Raw genomic sequence first — 22,496 nt, forward strand, 5'->3', positions numbered from 1 at the left:
GTGCCCATCCCCCTTACTTCTCCATCCCTAGCGTATTATTGTCAGGTTGAGTTAATGTTCAACTAGGAATTACTTGGTGTGATGGGGAAGTAAAAAGATAGGGACATTTAATTTTTCATTAATCTCTTCCTTGCCACAATTAGCAAAGGTATAAATATTAATACTTTTGATCTAAATGTAAGTTGAAGCTATCATTCATAAACTCATTGCCACAAAGGCCACACTCTTCAAAAACAATGACACCTGACCCCTTCACTCAGCATCTTAATTTGTTCATATTTTGGCTGCTAAGGATTCTGCTTTTCTGTTATTGTAATATAAAGAATCGAGCTCCATCAGTTTGTATTTTTTTTTCATTAACTTCAGAATTGTTAGGTTGAAATTGAACAATGTATTTTTTGGTTATTCTCACTCTCTTTTTCTCCCTTTTAAAATGTAGTTGGCTTTCCTCCCCTCCTCCCCTAAATAAATAACTTTTTATTTCAGTATTTTCATTGTAATCATGGCTATAATTGACAGCTTTAGGATACCGGGGGGCACAGTTGAGGTCTCTTTTTCTTTTCAAACACCCTTCTCAACCCACAGCAAGGGCTGTTTTCCTTTGTTTCTTTGCTGTCTGAGAAGAGGCAGAAGATCAGAGAGAGTTCCTGGCGGTGGTAGAATATTACATTCCATTGTAACTAGTGGCTTACATAGACTATGCAACCAAATAGCCCATAAATACAATTGAAAATGACTTTTCCTTTTCCTTTGCAAATACAGCATTTTCATAAATCTGGAGGAAAATTTGTGGTTTTGAAAACCTGAGATATTTGTATCCACTTTTTAATTGTTGATATGATGATGTCAGACCACCATGCTGGATATTTTTAGTACCTATCCCCATGACTGAAGGTGTGTGTAGAAATCAGAAGTAAGGGTATCACTGCTGGCAGAACTGGAGTGAATTAGAAATTCTGTTTTCAAGACATTTTAAAATATTCACTTTTTAACCTCCTTTTAAAGCTACTTCTTGCTGTATTTTGCAAGGGTGGGAATTTCATGCATGATGCCTACACATGTGTACATAATACTCTCTACCTTTTGTCTTTAATATTCCTTGGTTTTTAATTATTAAAGATAAGTATTTGAATTATAAATATTCTAGTTATACAGGAATAGGCAAAGCAGGCATATACCCTCAGGCAAAATTCTTCCATTATCCATAATCCTTCTGCCTCCTGCCTCCATTTCTCTGCTTCCTATCTTTATGTTGCCTCAAAAAAACACAGAGATATTCTTTTAAACTAACCTTCTCCTCCCCACTTAAACCATAGAAATCCCTTCTCAATATGTATAGAGGCCTCTTCCTTGAAGTGGGATGTCATACTTGTCCTAAATATAATAAAGTGCTATCTTCAAGGCATTTCTGCATCCCAAACACTCCGCAGAAACCTGCCGAGCCCTCCCATCTAACCAGTCTGAATGTCACAAATCATAGCCCAGAAACTGCTTTATAGTGAATCATTAACATTGTCAGGAATGACTTGGCAGAGGAAAAAAAAAAGCTTTCCATTATTGAACTAGGGAGAATATACAAATGACAGCATTGTCATCCCCTTCCTATTGTTTTATAAAGCTCAGAACTGATTAGTAAGAGTTTATTACAGAGGAATACACACAGAGCTTGCATTATGTTAGGTGTTTTCGTATCTTTCTCCTTACATTTTTAGAGCTTCATCATTTATTCTAAACGTTTTGTTTTTAACATTCTGCTTGCAGTGCTGAGTGAAATTTTATAGGATGAATATACCCAGTGTATGGTATGTGTGTGTGCACGTTCCGTTGTGTCTGACTCTTTGCAGCCCCACAGATTGTAGCCCACCAGGCTCTTCTGTCCATGGTATTTTCCAGGCAAGAGTACCGGAGCTGGTTGCCATTTCCTACTCCAGGGGATCTTCCCGACCTGGGGACTAAACCCACGTCTCTTGCGTCTCCTGGATTGGCACACAGATACTTTTAGCACCACCTGGGAATAAAGGTGGTAAAATGGGGATGTAGATGTTTGCAAAATAGCTGACCTGAATATTTGTAGGTGAAAATCCATTTTGGGGGCCACTTGTCTAGGGTCTCTGTCCTCTAAGTTCTTTTGCTCAGCAGGGATGACTAAAAAGGACAGGATGCTGCACCAAGGGTGAGTGAGCATGAGTTTGGATGAGTGTTCTCTGTCTTCTCTGAGCTTACGTCCTCCAACACTGGAACAGTTAATCGAGAGTTGATTCCCTAAAATTCCTTTGTCTACTTTACCTTATGTTGATGTGTATAGTGGATACGGTGGTGCACAACCAGATTCCCGCTGGTGTGAACGTACTCCTTCCCCAGGGGCCATGGTGTTCCTTGCCATCGTCTTACTGTTGAGTGCTCCTCTAAGAACTGCCCTGGCCAAAGGGAACTATTTTCCCCAAAGTTGCATCCCTTCCCAGGGTCTAGCCTGAATCCCATGACTAAACCATGGTTCTGTTGGAGATATTTCTGATGGATCATCCCAAGCTCAGAACTCCTCACGGGATTGGCTGAGGTCTCAGTTGTGACTGCACTGTAATTCAACATTGCTCTCTGACAAATCCTTCCTCACACATATCATATCCAAGAGCAGTCTCCAATGAACCATTTGTATCCAAATCTCAAGCTCAGAGTCTGTTTTATAGGAAACTCAACCTATGACAGTTATAGTGGGGATGGTTCTAGGGGGTAGGCTCCAAAATGAAACTGTGGAGTTGAATTATCTACTTGCTGGCTGGCTGGTGACTAAAGACACTATTGCCCCTTCTCTCAGAATCTACCCCCAACACCCCTCCTGGTTACCAAAACAGTATCAAGGATTAAAATAAAGCAGGGATGCAATTGTTAACATTTTCTCTGATCTTTAACTGTGATGGGATATCAGCAGAAGAGAATGTACTGCAAAGTATAATACTGCAGACGTTTCAGAGTTTAGGGGTAAATAGTAATTAAAAGACTATAGAATTACAGAGCTGTTGCTGCAGCTATCCATGCACTGAAAAAGACATGAAAGATTGAAGGTGATTAATCACCAAATTAAGGTAAAGTTATAAGGCCCCCTTTGGAAAAGGCAATGGCACCCCACTCCAGTACTCTTGCCTGGAAAATCCCACGGATGGAGGAGCCTGGTAGTCTCCAGTCCATGGGGTCGCTAAGAGTTGGACACTACTGAGCGACTTCCCTTTCACTTTCCACTTTCATGCATTGGAGAAGGAAATGGCAACCCACTCCAGTGTTCTTGCCTGCAGAATCCCAGGGACGGGGAGCCTGGTGGGCTGCCGTCTATGGGGTCGCACAGAGTCGGACACAACTGACGTGACTTAGCAGCAGTAGCAGTAAGGCCCCCTTGTTGGTAAGTCACTTCAGTTGTGTCCGACTCTGTGCGACCCCAGAGACGGCAGCCCACCAGGCTTCCCCGTCCCTGGGATTCTCCAGCCAAGAACACTGGAGTGGGTTGCCATTTCCTTCTCCAATGCATGAAAGTGAAAAATGAAGGTGAAGTCGCTCAGTCGTGTCCGACTCTAGCGACCCCATGGTCTGCAGCCTACCAGGCTCCTCCGTCCATGGGATTTTCTAGGCAAAAGTACTGGAGTGGGGTGCCAAAGGCCCCCTTGGCAGCAAATAAAGAGATATCCATCTCCTGTAGCTGGAAAGTGAAATGTCTAAGGATCTGACTTAAGATTTACTAGTGAAAGTAGGGGCTTCCCTGGTGGCTCAGAGGTTAAAGTGTCTGCCTGCAATGGGGGAGACCTGGGTTTGATCCCTGGGTTGGGAAGATCCCCTGGAGAAGGAAATGGCAACCCACTCCAGTAGTCTTGCCTGGAGAATCCCATGGACGGAGGAGCCTGGTGGGCTGCAGTCCACGGGGTCGCAAAGAGTTGGACAAGACTGAGCGACCTCACTTTCACTTTCTTTCAGTGAAAGTAGATTATCTTCAGAGAAGTTCGAAATTTTGATTCCAAGTTATCTCTGACAAGATTTGGGCCAGGGCTGGGACACTGGGCTAATAAGCTTCAAAGTCTTGAATCTCTAGATGGTTCAAATGGTAAAGAATCTGCCTGCAATGCGGGAGACACAGGTTTTACCCCTGGTTTGGGAAGATACCCTGAAGAAGGGAATGGCTACCCACTCCAATATTCTTGCTTGGAGAACTCTACAGACAGAAGAGCCTGGTGGGATATGGTCCATGGGGTTGCAAAGAGTTGGATATGGCTGGACTTCCCTGGTGGCTCAGACGGTAAAGCACCTGTCTACAATGTGGGAGACCTGGGTTTGATCCCTGGGTCGGGAAGATCCCCTGGAGAAGGAAATGGCAATCCACTCCAGTACTATTGCCTGGAAAATCCCATGGACAGAGGAGCCTGGTAGGCTACAGTCTATGGGGTCGCAAAGAGTCGGACACGACTGAGTGACTTCACTTTCACTTTCAAGTGACTAATACTTTTTTCCTTTTTCCTTTCACTCTGTCAAAGACTCTAAGGGAAGGAGCAAATATACTACTTTAAAGTTTAAAGAAAGTGATAGCCCACACCAAATGAAGCAGAAAGTACCCTGGTGCTGTTAAAAGAAGAGATCTCTGGGACCCGCCCCAGAAAAGTGGGAATCCTATAGTGGATTTACATAAGGCCCAAATTCACCACCTGACTGTGTTCTATGGGACGACCTGGATGAAACTGTTTACCAAAATAAGGAATGAATTGGTGAGAGGGACAGGAGGATCACTGAAATGCTCAGTGTATGTCCACTGTACACCAGGGCTCCTGCATGGCAGGAGACGCTATTATCAAAATAGTTTCCTGCCAGGCTCCTCTGTCCATGGAATTTTCCAGGCAAGAATACTGGAGTGGGTTGTCATTTCCTTCTCCAGGGGATCTTTCCACCCCAGGGATTGAAGCTGGGTCTCCTGCATTGCAGGAAGATTCTTGACCAACTGAGTTATGCGGGAAGGCCAATAGGAATGATAAGATACAGAAATCCTAGAGGCCAGGTGGTGGCATTTTATTATTAGCAGCAAGGAATGCACAATTTTCATAATGAGTGGCAGGGCTGGAATAATAGCCAGGGAGAACTCACCCACAGAGAGCTATAGAGATGGTTGACAGAACCTGGATCACTAACAGCAAGATAGAAGGGGAGTTGACAAGGGCATTGCTAAATCTATGAAAGCAAATGAATTCAGGGATGGATGATCATAAAGTTGAAAACAACTCACCTAATAATAAGGCATGATTACTTTTCTTTTGTAGTTTCTGTACCTGAGTCAGCTTATAGACCCCAAATTCTTGACAGAGGACCCCACGACTCATGAAGAGTACATATAGTTCTCTTAGTCTTTTCCAAAGGGGACTTCTGACTCATTTACTTGGGTAGCTGTTCACTGAGGAAGGGGAATACCCAAATATTTTTAGGGCTGGTGACATAGGTCCAAAGCATTGTTTAGGACCCACTTAGCATAAGAGTGTCTTGGTATTTGGTAGAACCCCCACATTTATTGCTGAGTCTGTGGGATTAGACCCATCATGGCAGGGAAAGCCAAGTAAAAGCCTCTAAAAGTATCTTTCCTCCTAGATAATAAAGCAAATTAAAAATATATATATATATATATACTAGGATGAATAGCAAGAATTAGTGCCACCATTAAGGACCTAAAGGACAGGGATGGTGGTCTCCATGGTACCCTTATTCAATTCAGCATTCTGGTTATACAAATACCATACTGGACTAGTGAAAAGTGCTAGAGTGAGAATATATATGGACTCATTGACAGTGGAAATATGCTTGGATGTTTGGTTAAGATCCTGGAGAGAGAAAGATTGGAAAGGTGGCTTCAGTAAGTTTTGGGGAAGAGGCATTTATAGGCACATATGCATATGGTCACAGAGTGTGAAGACCTTTGTATCACATGCTGATACTCACCAGAGAGCATCACAATGGAAGATGCACCAAATGACCAAATAGGTGGAATAATGAGCAAGGGGACATCATTTAGCCTCAGTCATTAACTGCCCAAGTGTTGGCACAATGTACATATGAAGATGGGAGCTATGCGTGAGCCCAGGAACTTGAAATCTCACTCACCGAGGCTGATATAGCAACAACTACTACCAAATGTGAAATCTGCAAGCAGCAGAGACCAATATTAAGACCTCAGTATAGCACCATTTCTTGAGGGATCACCAGCCACTTGTCAGCAAATTGATTGCAATGGATTCCTTTGATCCTAGAAGGGCAACAATTTATCTTGATTAGAATAAATAATGTTCCAGACTTGGATATGCCTTTTTTTCAGTCCACAGAGCCTGTATTGGTTTTCTAAGCTGCACTGTGACTTACCATAAATTTAGTGGCTTAAAATAATGTACATTTATGCTCTTACACTTTCTGTAGGTCAGAAGTCTGCACGTAGATTAATAACTGGGCTTTCTGCTTCAATGTGCTACTAGGTTGCACTGCAAATGTAGATCAGGGCTCTGATCTCATTAGTGGCTTGACTCAGTTCAGTCACTCAGTCGTGTCTGACTCTTTGCCACCCCATGGACTGCAGCACTCCAGGCTTCCCTGTTCATTACCAGCTCCCGGAGCTTCCTCAAACTTATGTCCATAGAGTCAGTGATGCCATCCAACCTCCTCATCCTCTGTTGTCCCCTTCTCCTCCTGCCTTCAGTCTTGCCCAGTATCAGGGTCTTTTTCAATGAGTCAGTTCTTCACGCCAAAGTTTGGAGTTTAAGCTTTAGCATCAGTCCTTCTAACGAATATTCAGGACTGATTTTCTTTAGGACTGACTGGTTTGATCTCCTTGCAGTCCAAGGGACTCTCAATTCTCCAACACCACAATTCAAAAGCATCAATTCTTCAGCACTCAGCTTTCTTTGTGGTCCAGCTCTCACATCCATACATAACTACTGGAAAAACCATAGCTTTGACTAGAAGGACCTTTGTCAGCAAAGTAATGTCTGCTTTTTAATATTCTGTCTGGGGTGATCATAGCTTTTCTTCCAAGGAGCAAGTGTCTTTTAATTTCATGGCTGCAATCACCACCTGCAGTGATTTTAGAGCCCCCCAAAATAAAGTCTCTCACTGTTTTCATTGTTTCCCCATCTATTGGCCATGAAGTGATTGGACTGGATGCCATGATCTTAGTTTTTTGAATGCTGAGTTTTAAGCCAGCTTTTTCACTCTCCTCTTTCACTTTAATCAAAAGGCTCCTTAGTTCCTCTTCACTTTCTGCCCATAAGGGTGGTGTCATCTGCATATCTGAGGTTATTGATATTTCTCCCAGGAATCTTGATTCCAGCTTGTGCTTCATTCATCCCTTATTTACAGTCAGTGCCACTATCTGAGAGCCTAGAGGATATCCAATATTCTGACACAGGATTTCACACCACACTGCATCAGACTGTGCTTGTATGCAGCAGACACAAAGTCATGGGATTTACTGGTGCTATCACACATGCTGTACTACTCAGAATCTGCTGGCCAATAAAGCAATGAAACAGCTTTTTGAAGATATGTCTAAGCCATCAGCTTGGAGATGATACTCAGATGGTATGGATTTCCATCTTCCATGATTCAGTATATAACCTAATCAATGACAATTTTATGATGCTATGTACCAAAAAGATAGACTATAATAGCCTGGAAACAAAAGGTAGAAGCAGGAATGGACTTTTGGAAACATCAGTCCCAGTGATCCAGAGGAATCTGTCCCCACAACTCTGTAAGTCTTGAGGTGCTAGTTCCCAAAAGAGAAATCTTTCACCAGGTTACACAGTAAGAGTACCACTAAACTTTAAGCTATAACTATCCCCTGGTCACTTCACAATCACTCACACCCCCTGTGCCAGGAGAACAACAGACAAAAAAGGAGTCACTATCCTGGCAGGGCCAACTGACTCTGATCATGAGAAGGGGGTGGGGGCTGCTATTATACAAGAGGGATAGGAAAACTACATTTAACTCCCCTTTTGATACTCTCCTGTTCAAAGTGAAAATGAAGTGAAAGTGAAAGTTGCTCAGTCATGTCCAACTCTGTGTAACCCCTTGGACTGTAGCCCGCCAGGCTCCTCTGTCCATGGAATTTTTCAGGCAAGAATACTGGGGTGGGTTGCCATTTCCTTCTGCAGCGGATCTTCCCAAACCAGGGACTGAACCCAGGTCTCCTGCATTGCAGGCAGATTCTTTACTGCCTGAGCCACCGGGGAAGCCCCTCCTGCCCAATGTTGATGATAAATGGACGAGTGTACCAGCCGCCTTCTGAGAAGGATATAGTGATAAGGGCTTCAAAGATGGGGATTTGCCAGAGGAAACAAAACAGTGACTTGAAAAGATATCGCCACCTTCATGTTCATAGCAGCATTTCTTTTTTTTTTTAACAATAGCCAAGACTTGGAAATAATCTAAATGTCCATCAACAGATAAATGGATAAAGAAGTCATATTAAATATATAAGAGAATATTATTCAGCCATAAAAAAATGAGAAAATCCTACCATTTGCAACAACATGGAACTTGAGGGTATTATGCTAAGTGAAATAAATCAGACATAGAAATAAACATACTTAAGTATATCATATTATATAAGTATGATGTATTATGTAAGTATGATATCACTTTTAAGTGGAATCTAAATAAAAAACCTTATAGAAAAAGGGATCAGATTTGTGGTTACCAGAAGTGGGGGTGGATAAGGGGAGGAAGAATTGGAGGAAGGTGGTCAGAAGGTACAAGCTTTCAGCAATAAGATGATAAATACCAGGGATGTAATGTACAACATGAGTACAGTTAATACTGTTGTAGGGTACATGGGAAAGTTAAGAGAATAAATCCTGAGTTCTCATTACAAAGAGAAAACCTTGCATTTCCTTTTTTAGAGTTGTATCTATATGAGATGATGGATATTAACTAAACATTGTGGTAATCATTTCACAATATATGTAAGTCAAACTTCTATGCTATACACTTAAAACTCATACTGTGATATATATTAATTGTATCTCAATAAAACTAAAAAAGTTACATTGACATTCACATGCTAACAGATATTTCCACAAATGACAACGATGAGAAGGAATGGATTTATAGGCAGAATTCCAATAAATTCTACTTGCAACTCTTCCTGCCCCTGCCCCCATACCCCAAATATGAGGATTTGATGCAGGTCAGTCTCTCCACCATCCTCACTGGTAAGTCAGCAACCTGTAGGGATATTACCTGTGGCTGAGGGAAGTCTAGAATGGGTAATGGAGGAGGGAGAGGATGAGTATTAATTGTGGCCATGAGATTAGCTGAGGCAGTAGGCTGTAGTTTTTCTTGCTAAGCTTCTTCTTGTTAGTTTCTTGAGGAGAAAAAGGTTACTGAGAATTCTGGAAGAGCTGCTTCCAGAGGTGGTGAACTTATTATTTGAAACAAGTGAATGTGAGTGGAAAAAGAGGTTGACTGTAGTGGATACTGGGGTGTGCTGCCCAGATTCCCCCTCTAGGACCGAGATACTCATTCCCCAGCTGCAAGGCATGCTGCCGCCTGAGGGCTCTCAGCTGAGTTCAATCTAGGGCTTGTGCTCCACCAAAGACAACCACCTTGCCCAGGGTAACAGCTCCCACCAGTGACTGATCCACACAGGGGTTACAAAGGTCTGGTCTTTTCCACTCAGTTTGGGACATCTCTGGGGGACTACCCCAGATTCACGGCACTAATAGGATTGCTGCTGCAATCTAATCACACTTCAAATCTCTCTCTGCTTCCTCCACTCCCCCTACTGTACTGGAGAGCAATTCCCAATAAACCACTTGCATTCAAATCTCTGTCTCAGGTCTACTTCTGGGGTATGTGACCTCCAAAAATATGGGATTCCTAGAGTGAAAAATTTTGATAGAATGAACTCAATTGTTTGCTAAAACGAATTGCCCAACCATTGGCCTCTGTTTATGGATTTGACTGGCTACTGATCTGGCAGGACACACTGGGCCTAATTTCCTTTATGGGAATATTATCATAAGTTACTGAAGATATTTTAAGAACCATTTTAAAACTCAGAATGTTATTAAATGTTTTTCTTTCATTTTGAGTGAGACAACATATGTTAATGCTAAGAAATGTTGCATTCTCTCTGCATACTAAGTGTAAGTAAAGGAAGCTGGTTTGATCAATATGTTTTCTACAAACATGCATATTATGTATATGCTGTAAATTAAATTTACCACCTTCATAAAAGGCAATTGCACCACATCTTGTATATATCTAGCTGTTCTCAAAGATAAAAATATATTGAACTGCAAGCGGTTAAACGCAAGGCAAGAGTGCCATCCTGTGTAACACTCAGCTAGGCAAAGGCAGAGAGAACTAATCTGACTTGACATCACTGGCCCTGCTTCACCATCTTGCTCTTGGCAGAATTCCCACTGAAGTTCATATATGCTTTGCTATAGGACCATAGGACGGAGTTCATGGATTTTCTCCAGTGCAAATATGTCAGACTTTATTCTTTGGGCTTCACATTAGGGTATATTTTCACATGAAAATCTAGATGTAGGCAGAGCCTGAAAGAAACCAAGTGGATGAAAAGCATCATAAGGACATCACTTTCTGCCAGGAACCAACTGGGTTGTATCTGCATGTTTTTTACATAGGTCTTAAATGTCCTACAGAGGATATCAAATTCTTTATGTATACAGAAAATTATCACTCAGATTCAGTTAACCTAGAAATGACTTAAGTCAGAGAATTGGCTCTGTAACATTCTAATTTATTTAGTGAAGAACAACATGAAGTGATTTACTCCTAACATTTCTAAGAATATTTTAATGGTCCCTATGGTTGGAACCAAAATATCCTTGGGTAACTACAAAAAGTAAGTGTTCATCATTCTTACATCTTAGAGTAATGCCAGCTTTATATCTGAATAGAAAGTTATTTACAAGATAGTTTATCTTTTTTTTAGCATATGTCCATGCTGTAGATAATTAGGAAAATGGAATGAGCTATTACATGCATAGTATGATCTTTGATTTATGTTGAAAAATATGTGTGTTATAATATATATTATATTATACTGTGTTATATTATATATTTGTGTGTATATTTTTGCCATGCTATATGGTTTGCAGGATCTTAGTTCCCCAACTAGAGATTGAATTGGGCCAGGCAGTGAAAACCCAGAATCCTAACCACTAGGCCACAAGGGAACTCCCCAACTGTGTTATAATATTAACTAAAAAAACAAAGAAGATGAAAAGTTGTATATATTATACATACATTATATACTGTAAATTACCTATTTCCCTACTGTAAGAATGCACTGAAGAATTATTCACTAATTAAAATGCTACTCTGATGAATACTTTTGTGCAAAGCATTCCCCACATTTTGGATTATATTTGAAGATTTCAGTAAACAACTGAGTTAAAGGTGTGGGCACTGTAGCGTTTAGGGATTTTGACAAGTGTTGTTTCATGTATCTTTCCTATATATGAGAATATTCGTTTCTTTTTATATGGTGGAGCAGAAAGTTTGAAGAATAAAATATATATGAATCTTGCTTTATTGTTTGTTTTTGATCCAAATATTATCTGAAATAAATAGAAGGAGAATACTCCCCAAATTTTACCCTTTAAATTTTTTCTTTTTAAAATTAAGATATAATTGACATATAATACTGTGTAAATTTAAGGTGTACAGTATGTTAATTTGATACATTTATAAATTGCAATGTGATTAACACCATAGTTTTAGCTAGCACCTCTATCTCCAGGACTTATTTATCTGATGCAGGTTTGTATACTCAAATAGCATTTCCTTAAAATCCCCCCACTCCCCTAGCCCCTGGTAACCATCATTCCACTCTCAGTTTTTATGTTTGGCTTTTTTAGATTCCACATATGACATCATACTCTATTTGTCTTTCTCCATCTGACATATTTCACTTAGCATTAAGTCCTCAAAGTCCATCTACCTTATTGCAAATACCAGGGTTTCCTTATTTCTTACGACTGAATAATATTCCTTTGTATATAAATACCACATCTATTCATTGGTTAGTTGACAGGTTGTTTCCATATCTTGGCTACTGTGAATAATGCTGCAATAAATGTGGGAGTACAAATATCACTTTAATATCCTGTTTCCATTTCCATTTTACCTATATCAGCAGAAATGTATCTCAAATTTTATGCCTTATACTACATATATTTTATACTAGTTTGAGAAGACAATGCTTTGCACTGCAAATTGAAATATAAGCTCTTAAAAAGAATAAAATAAATTTTAAAAATAGGCTTTCAGAAAACACAGTTTTGTTACAAAATTCTTAGTGATGTCTACCAACTACTCCACCTTTATTTAATCAATGAAAAAATATCTCAATGAACTGAATATAAAAGAGTAGGGGAAAGAACACAGTAAGTGCCAATAGAAAGGTGTGTTTTTGAGTTGGTTTTTCAATATGATGGGTTTTTCAATATGAAGAAATGAAAGGAGCCAGAGGAACAGAAAAATAAATTTCTTCTGTTATGAGCAAGAATATATAATTTACTGTATTTCTTTGGTTTGCATTACACAAATGTTAGTTCCTTTTTTCTTTCACTTCCCCTGCAAAATATCCTGCTAATTTCTAGACCTGAAGACTTTGTCTTTTACGGAGACTGTAACAAGGGACCAGTGTAATCTTGCAAGTAACTACACATGCTTTTACATCTACAGAAAGGCATTTACAAGGTTTTCCTCAATTACAAACTCCATTTGAACTACCCATCTCCAAACAATCCAGTGGTTTATTCTACCTTAGGTAGTAGATTGTTGTGTTTATGTGTATTTGATTCAAATTTCTTATTGCTTTGACAACTCTTACATTTAAACAGTAAAATACTGGAGTGTGGTTAAGTATAGAACTTTCAGATTCTACTGGTATGATCTTGGTATAGCATACACCATCTCATATGGGATAGATACTGTGCAACCATTTTTAATAAGGAATTACACTGGTAAAATTCTATGTAAAACCGAACAATTGGCCAACTTTTGGGGGCACCTGTAAATACTCACAAGGGCTTTCTTGGTGTCTCAGACAGTAAAGAATATTCCTGCAATGTAGCAGACCCGGGTTTGATTCCTGGGGCAGGAAGATGCCCTGGAGGAGGAAAAGGCAACCCATTTTGGTATTCTTGCCTGGGAAATCCCATGGACAGAGGAGCTTGGCAGGCTATGGTCCATGGAATTGCAGAGTCAGACATGACTTAGTGACTAAACAGACTTCTAATCACAACCAGCTTTTAGGTTTTGTTCAGCAAGTACATAGATATTTGTTATTATCAATATAATTATTATTATCCAAACTAGAACATTTCTGGAAGTGAAGGGAGGATGCTATGAAATAACAGCTACAGACAACAGGAATGAGCCATGCTTAAATGAGGGGCATATGTTCACCCTATTTGTAAGGCATAAGGGGAATTCTCATCATGGCTGATTACATAGTTTGTGGAGCCAATTATAAAATGGAAGCACGAGGTCCTTTGTTAGAAAAGTATTAAGAATTTCAAAATGGTGACCCCAGGGAATTAAACCAAGCATGGGGTCTTTCTGGGTGCAGGGAATCTGTGTGATGCACAAGTCACATGCCCATGAAGCTGGTTCTGATTATCACTAGTTCCAGAACATTTCTCTCCACATCAAGCAAATGCTAATACATATTTTTGCCTCATTTTGTTAATTTTTAAAAGTTTTAAACAAATTTATGATCATTTTGCTAATTTAAAGTCCATTTGTATAAAGTAAAATTTAGTGGTCTCGAGCTCTTTGTCTGCAATCTTATCATTGCAGAGCATTAGAATGGAGGGCTAAAAGGAATGAAATTCCAGGAATTTCACATCTAAGGAATTAAAGAGGTTTTTTTGTTTGTTTTGCTCAGAATTAGCTAACATTATTGATTAGTTAACAGTATTGATGAAATTTTTTCTTCTGATCATTTAGGAGAGTCCCCTATTTACAAGCAAATGTGAAAAGTGAAAGTTGTTCAGTCATGTCTGACTCTTTGCCGCCCAATGGACTGTAGCCTGCCAGACTCCTCTGTCCATGGAATTCTCCAGGCAAGAATATAGGAATGGGTAGCGCCATTCCCTTCTCCAGAGGATCTTTCCATCCCGGGAATTGAACCCAGGTCTCCCGCATTGCAGGAGGAATCTTTACCATCTGAGCCACCAGGGAAACCCATTTGTAAGCAAAGGGTTTCAGTTTAGGAAATATAAACATTTGATCTAAATACTTACTAGGAAAAAATATGGCTTCCCTTGTGGCTCAGCTGGTAAAGAATCCACCTGCAATGCAGGAGACCTGCGTTCAATCCCTGGGTTGGGAAGATCACCTGGAGAAGGAAAAGGCTACCCACCCCAGTGGAACAAATACAGTAAAGAATGTTGCACAAACATCTGTAAAGAACATAGCAAAGCTCAATTAATGCAGAGAGAAAGACTTTGGGAGAAGGATGAAAAAACCTAGCATTTATCAAGAGGTAGCCATACCCTCAGAGAAGGCAATGGCACCCCACTCCAGTACTCTTGCCTGGAAAATCCCGTGGACGGAGGAGCCTGGTAGGCTGCGGCCATACCCTTCCCTGATGGCTCATGGATAAAGAATCTGCCTGCCAATGCAGGAGACACAAGAGATGTGGGTTCGATCCCTGGGTTGGGAAGACCCCTTGCAGAAGGAAATGGCAACCCACTCCAGTATTCTTGCCTGGAAAATCCCATGGACAGAGGAGCCTGATGGGCTATAGTTCATGGAGTCTCAAAAGAGTTAGACATGACTTAGTGACTAAACAACAATAATCCATATCTCTGGCATTTGGATGATGTAGCTGAGTGACAAGTGGCCATCAGGTGCTTCTGCTTAAGGGTGAAGAGCTTGGATGGCCATGGAATTTTGGAGAAATTGCCTAGGAAGTGAAACACAGCTTATAAAAAGAATGACTCCAAATGTGGTCCATGAACTAAAGGACTCCTGAAAGGAAACTAAAACTAGCTTTAAAACAAACAAACATGGAAGCCGAAGAACAATGTTAAGGGAAAATAAAATTACGGTGTGGCATCTGTTGTGGATTCTTACTAATGAACACGGGTCATACCTCTTAGATTGATACTGATTTTCACACTAGATTTTTTTTTTTTTTACAGTGCTGTGTGATGAAAAAGGGGCTTTATTCAGAAGTATATAGATTACTACTCTCTGCAGTATGATAGTTATGATACTGGAAAGGCTCATTACTATTCAAAATCTCAATTTTTTATCTGTTGGTCTAAGTCTGGAATTCTCCAATAAAACTAGTTTCCTTAGAATCATGTAAGGAAGTTGAGTTGCAGGCACTACAGAATTAACATATTCCTTGAGGAATGTAATAGTTTTTGTCTTGTTTACCTTTGCTTTTAGCCTGATTAAAATCTAATTTTTCAGTTCCAGAGTATAGTTGGTTCTCTCTCTCTCCCTTTTTCTCCAGACGGATAGACACAGCAGTGCACAGTATGGAGAGGATTTAAGCATCCTCAAAAAAAGAAAAAAAGTGGAGGGGAGGGTCCTGATCAGAAGCCTGTTTTAACACTGTGGACAGATTCTGGAGAAGAGGAGGAGGGCTGTCATCCCACAAGCCCTCAGGAAGATAGATGGCATTTTGTAGGTCCAGAGGAAGGACAGCGTATCCTTCAGGGGGTTGAAACACATAAACAGCAGCTACACAGGTTGGGTGTGAGTCCTGTTTCCAAGGAGCCTCCTTCTATGGAGCGGCCATGTGGGCAAAGCCCTGCAGCCTCATTCCAACAGCCTATTGGAGTATATCAAAGGTTAGCTAGGGTTCAAGAGCAGGCTGAAAAAGAAACATTCGGACTTATTTTTTTAAACTCCTTTCTTTTTTAAAAAATAATTTTATTGATTTATTTTTGGCTGTGCTGTCTTTATTACTTTGAGACATTACTTTGCCATCAAAGGTACATCTAGTCAAAGCTGTGGTTTTTCCAGTGGTCATGTATGGATGTGAGAGTTGGACTATAAAGAAAGCTCAGCACCAAAGAATTGATGCTTTTGAACTATGGTGTTAGAGGAGACTCTTGGAGAGTCCCTTGGACTGCAAGGAGATTAAACCAGTCAATCCTAAAGAAAATCAGTCCTGAATATTCATTGGAAGGACTGATGCTGAAGCTGAAACTCTAATACTTTGGCCACCTGACGTGAAGAATTGACTCTTTGGAAAAGGCCCTGGTGCTGGGAAAGATTGAAGGCAGGAGGAGAAGGGGACAACAGAGGATGAGATGGTTGGACGGCATCACTGACTTGATGGACATGAGTTTGAGGAAGCTCTGGGAGCTGGTGATGGACAGGGAAGCCTGGTGTGCTGCAGTGGGGTCACAAAGAGTTGGACAGGACTAAGCAACTGAACCAAACTGTATCTTCATCGCTGCACAAGCTTTTCTCTATTTGTGGTGATTGGGAGCTATTCTCTAGTTGCATTGTGTGGGCTTCTCATTGCGGTGGCTTTTCTTGTTGCGGAGCACAGGCTGTAGAGTGTGCAGGCTTTGGTAGTTGTGACAAATGGACTCAGTGGTTGTGGTTCCCAGGCTCCAGAGTACAGGCTCAACAGTTGTGGTGCACGTGCTTTTTTGCTCTGCGGCATGAGGGATCTTCCCAGACCAGGGATTGAAACTGTGTCCCCATATAGGCAGGTGGATTCTTTACCCCGAACCACTAGGAAAGCACCTAAAAAAGCACCTTCTGAAAGCACCTCAGACTTTTAAAAGTATACTGCTAATAACCAGACACACAGTCGTAGTTCAAATAATGATTTTGGTACCTACATTTAAACTGCTATATTTAATCAAGTTGCACCAACCCCATTTGTATCCATGGCCTGCAAACTTCAACCACTTTATGGAATGGTCTGATTCCGAAAGGCAACTGTGAAAGCAAAGTGGTATCTGCTTAAGTGACTCTAGGTTTCCAGGAAGGGAAGCTAATGGGGATTGAACTGGAGACCTGACTAGTACAAATTCTTTATGTGGCATCATTTCTGACTTGATGAAGAAAGCTCCCTGGAAAAGGTGGAGTTACACAGACAAAAGCAAGGAGAGAAATCCATGTATGACTGAGACCAGATCCTTGGTTTTCAACACAGACAAAGCCTGTGTAAATTTCTAAGCTGTTGAGGCTGAAAACTGTGCCATAAGTTTTGTTTGTGCATGCATGCTAGGTTGGTTAAGTTGAGTCAAACTCTTGGCAGCCCTATGTGGACTGTAGACTGCCAGGCTCCTCTGTCCATGGGATTCTCTAGGCAAGAATATTTATACGGACTGCCATTTCCTTCTTCAGGGGATCTTCCTGATTCAGGGATTGAACCCGTGTCTCTTATGTCTCCTACATTGGAAGGTGGGTTCTTTACCCCTAGCGCCACCTGAGAAGCCTTGCACAGTTTTAAATTGCTTTAATTTCATTAATTAAGATAAGCTGGTAAAACATACTCTTGTAAAAGTTTTTTTTTTTTTTTCTTTCTGGTATGCTTTTTTTAGGGCTTCCCAGGTGGCGCTAGTGGTAAAGAACCCACCTGCCAAAGCAGGAGACATAAGAGATGCATGTTCAATTCCTGGGTCGGGAAGATCCTCTGGAGGAGGGCATGGTAACCCACCCCAGTATTCTTGCCTAGAGAATCCCCATGGACAGAGGAGTCTGTGGGCTATGGAAAGGTAAGATTCAACCAATAATTCATAGGAATTTCCAGGTGGGTTCAGGTAAAATATCTGGTGCCTTGCAAAGTCATAGGCTACCAGTTCTCTCCTTTGGGAATGTAATCAGAAATAATCACTTTACTGAAAAATAGACGAATGCTTACTTTTCTGGTGTATTTTTTTTACTTCTAAGACATTCAACTATTCTCCTTAAAGTACGTGGAAAGCCTGAATAAGTGGTGATAGAAAATTTTGAGGAGCATCCTGGGAGAATGGGAGGAGTTGGTCTTGGGATTCAATCTAACTGTGTGATTTGGGCAAATCACTTGCCTCTGGGAGCCTCAGGATTTTTTTAGCTATAACATGCAGGTAATAATATCTGTTCTACCTGCTGCACAAGGTATTGTAAAGACTAAATTAAACTATACAGGTGAAAAAACTTTTAAAAAGTGATGTACATGTATAAATATTTTTAAATATTTGTCAATAAGAAGAAAATAGTTCACAACCAAAGGATATACTTAAACCTTGTACTGTAATTATTACAACTGCATATTCCAAACCATTTGAATACTGAGATATATTAACTTTTTATAAAAGTGAATTAAAAACCAAAGGGATATTAGGTATTTTTTAAAGAGGAATTTTCCCTGATAAACCGCGAGGTCTTTGTGTTTGTTATTATTCATTTCTGTTTCATCAGTGCCTAGCGTATCATGGCTGGCAGATAGTATCTGACATATTACGACTACTCAGTAAATCTTTAATGAAGGAATGCCAGGAGTTTGAGCATCACTGAGAAACAGTTTATAGAGTTAAAACTAAAGCCCCAATAGAATTTTAACCTGAAATTATCTCTACATATTGAAATATTGATACCAGTAAGTAGAGTGACCTTCTTAAAGAACAAGGCAGTTTTTTGTTGTTGTTGTTTTTTTAGACAGAAGTTCCCCTATAAGAAGTTTTATTTATCATAGATGTTCAAGGAAACTTTATTCATCCATCTGGAAACTTACATTTGTCAGCAAAAAGGCATTGTTCTGTGGATATCTACTAGAGTGCATTCAACACAGTAAGAGTTTTTTGCCTATTTTGTCAGAGGCAGTTGGACTTGGAGAAAAATACATTATCCTATATCTAAAAAGTAAATGCACATTCCGAGTGTGTTGGGGCAAGCCACTAACTACCCATTTAAAGCAAATCTTCCCATTTGATTTTCAGAGCAAAAATGGAAACTGTCTGTTTTGATTTAAATCTGTCCCAGAGCAGTTTCCATGAGTTAACCCAGCTGAATTGTAAACCTAGGACCAAATAAACAAACGAATACCCAAGTGGCTTTGAACAACAGAACCGCTGCATGGTTTCCAGTGGGTGCATCTTTCTCCCCAAGCCTGCATTATAATTAAGAGGTTACCATGGAAAGAAACCTGGGACAATGGCATGGGGAAGAGAATGCTAAAATAATGAGAGGAAAAACCCGGGACAATCTGTTTACTAACCTCATGGCCGTTGTTCACATCTGAGTGACAAACAGCCTAACATGGCAGAGCTCTTGTGTCCTCTGGCTGTTCAGCACGGCCTCCACACTTCTTTGCTGTGCCAGAACAACTTAGCTTCTCTTTACAGCCCTCACACACATTAAGTCGACAAGGGACGGAGAGAGCCTGCCATTGCAGCTTGGGAAAGATAGGAGGGTGATGAGGAATTGGGTCAGACTGATTAAGGGATAAAGATAAATCTTAACTAGACATACAAAGGGCAAGATAGATAAATAACACACACGCCAGATATTTAAGTGTTTGGTTCTTTCTATAAGCAATAATTGATATCCTTTTGTTTTTTGGGGTTTTTTCCCCCTGAGTTTCAGGCTATAACAGTTTTAAGAAATTTCTTAATTGGACTCAAATTTTCATTACAGTAGCTAGGGCATTTGAATTAATAGAAACAAAATTTTAAAAGAGTTCTAGAAAAGGTACTTTGACAGATTTTAGGATCCACTTTTTGATGGGTGTGAAAGTTATATTGAGAAATGTTAAGAGTCTGAAGGGCAGAGTGCTTGACACTTTTTATGGAGACATGCAGTTTCAACTAGGCCAGTTGTTCATTGTAAGGTGCAAAAAGACCAGGGATCAGCAATCTATGTGCCTTTAGGGTTTAGGGATAATGCATAAATGCATACATTTGGCCAGGCATGAAATAAAAGGGACCAGTAGGGATTTTCATTTTATCGATGATAAACTAGGCCTCCTACAGAAGAAATATAAAAGGTAAATTAAAAAAAAAAGCCACACATACATGAACGAAACCAGAGAAAAACCCTTTGAAGGCATTAGAGCAACCAAAGAATCTAGCAAAAAGGGCAACATCTTCAGATGAGCCAGACCTTGTCTGCTCTTATTCTATTCCTTAGGGCTAGTGTTAGAGAGTCTGCTAATTCCAAGCATGGTGCACAGAGACTGAAGTGGAAGCATTTGTTTAGAGCTTGTATCGGTTTCAGTGGGCTCGGCAGACAACAGAGTTTAAGGCTACCAGAATAGCCAGGACTTAAGGGAGGGATGGGAACTGCAAAGAAGTAAGCTCAACAAACTACATGGAATTTTCCCCAAGACATGTGTAATCCTAAATTGTACTTGAATGAAACAAAACAAAAGAAAAAAACAGGACGCTTAAGTAAAAAGCATCTGCTAAGAGCCAAAAGGCCAAGCAAGGATATGGCAGCCTCAACATTCTGGAAAGACGTAATCTGAAGTTCTGGGCCAGCCACGAAGGAGGGGCTATGAAACCCCCAGAGCTTCACTTGAGACCTCCTGATGGTCTATGCCCTGGGAGTAAGAGCAAACAGAAATATATAGCCTTGGGTGACTCAGAGTTACCTTCACATACTCTATTTGCCAGAAGAAAATTAAATTTTTCATAAAAGAGATCATCCAGATCCTTTACAACTTTTCTTACATAATGTTTGACAGTCAATCGAAATCAGCAGGCATCCTAGGAAATAGAATCAAATGAGCAAAAATAAAAACAGGTGATGGAATCAGAACAATAGAATATCAAGAAATTGCAGTTATGAGATTGGCATTAAAGTAACCATGATTAAACTGTTCAAGAAAATAAATGAAAAGATGAATAATTTACCAGCAAACAGGATTTTTTTAAAAAGAAGAATTAACAGAAAATTCTAGAATTAAAAAATATAACAACTAACATTAAAAACTCAATTGGTGGGTTTAACAATAGATCAGAGGGATGAAAAGCAAAACTAAAATAGTAGAAAATACCTGGGTTGAAGCACAAATTGCAACAAGGATGAAATAATAGGAAAAAGAGACAAATGAAATAGTGAAGAAAGCCATGATACATATGTAATTGGGGTCTCAAAATGAGATGAGATAAAATAGGAAGCAAGATATTTGAAAATATACTGGCTCAAATTTTCCAGAAATGCTGGATCTATTTAGCAGTAGATTCAAGAAGTTCTACAAATTGCAAGCTTTTCTTTCTAAAGGTATACTTAAGTATATGCTGGTAAACATGTTGAAAATCAGACACAAAAATATAAATTTTAAAATCAGGCTCCTCTCCAGCAAGACTGCCAAAAAAGTAGAAGTTGACCAGAAGAAAAGGTTATACAGTCAAAGTGCTAAAGGAAAATAATAACTACTAGCCTCAAATTCTATCCAGAGAAAATATTCTTCAAAAATGAAGGCAAAATAAAGATAAATTCAGGCTAATAAGAATGTAAAGAGTTCATTGTCAGAAGTCCAAACATAATAGACAGGCCAAAGGAGACTTTTTTTGGAAGAGTGAAAAGGGTAACAGAGAGGAATGTTAATGCAAGAAGAAATGAGGAGCATCAGAAAAGATGAATGAGTAGCGATATGTTTATTGACTTTTGAAAGCAATAATAATGAAGTCTTTAAAATCGTCTTCATTAGATATTATAATATATAATCACAATAGCATAAAAGAGCAGGCCGTGAATAGAGTTACAGTGTTAATTTAGAACAATAAAAATACTCAAATAATCCAAAACAGAGAAAGAAAGAAAAGAAGAATGAGATAAACAAAAAACAAATAGGTTGATGATTTAAATCCAGATATATCAGTAATTACATAAAAAAATGGACTATATACTTTTAGTTAGGCTATATAAGCTTTAAAAAACTGTAATTGCCAGATTGGATTAGCAAACAAATAGGAATTAACTATATCCTGCTACAAAGGATGAAACGTAATAAAACAGTTAAGCAAAAGGGTGAAAAGGGATTTACCATACTAACACTAGCCAAAACAAGGTTGGTATAGTTCCACTGATATCAGATACAGTAGACATATTTAAATTTCTGTTATTAACTTCTAGATTTATTGCACTTTGGTCAGAAGACATACTGTATATGATTTCAACCCTTTGAAATTTCTTGATACTTGCTTTATGATCCAGTATATGTTTAATGTGTATATGTGTATGTTTGATAATTTTGTTATTCAATTCTTATTTATCTTTACAGATAAATTTTTTAAAATACCCAGTTGTAATTATGGATCTTTTATGTCTCCTTTTGGTGACATATTCTTAGTTGCATATAAATTTAGAGATATGCCAATTAAATTGATCATTGCACAGTTAGAAAATTTTCCTCTTTTCCAGTAAATATGAGTGCTAGCAAAGTAATGCTCAAAATTCTCCAAGCCAGGTTTCAACAGGACGTGAACCATGAACTTTCAGATGTTCAAGCTGGATTTAAAATAGGCAGAGGAACC

This window comes from Bos javanicus, chromosome 10 (assembly GCF_032452875.1).
Source record: "Bos javanicus breed banteng chromosome 10, ARS-OSU_banteng_1.0, whole genome shotgun sequence".
Classification (NCBI taxonomy): domain Eukaryota; kingdom Metazoa; phylum Chordata; class Mammalia; order Artiodactyla; family Bovidae; genus Bos; species Bos javanicus.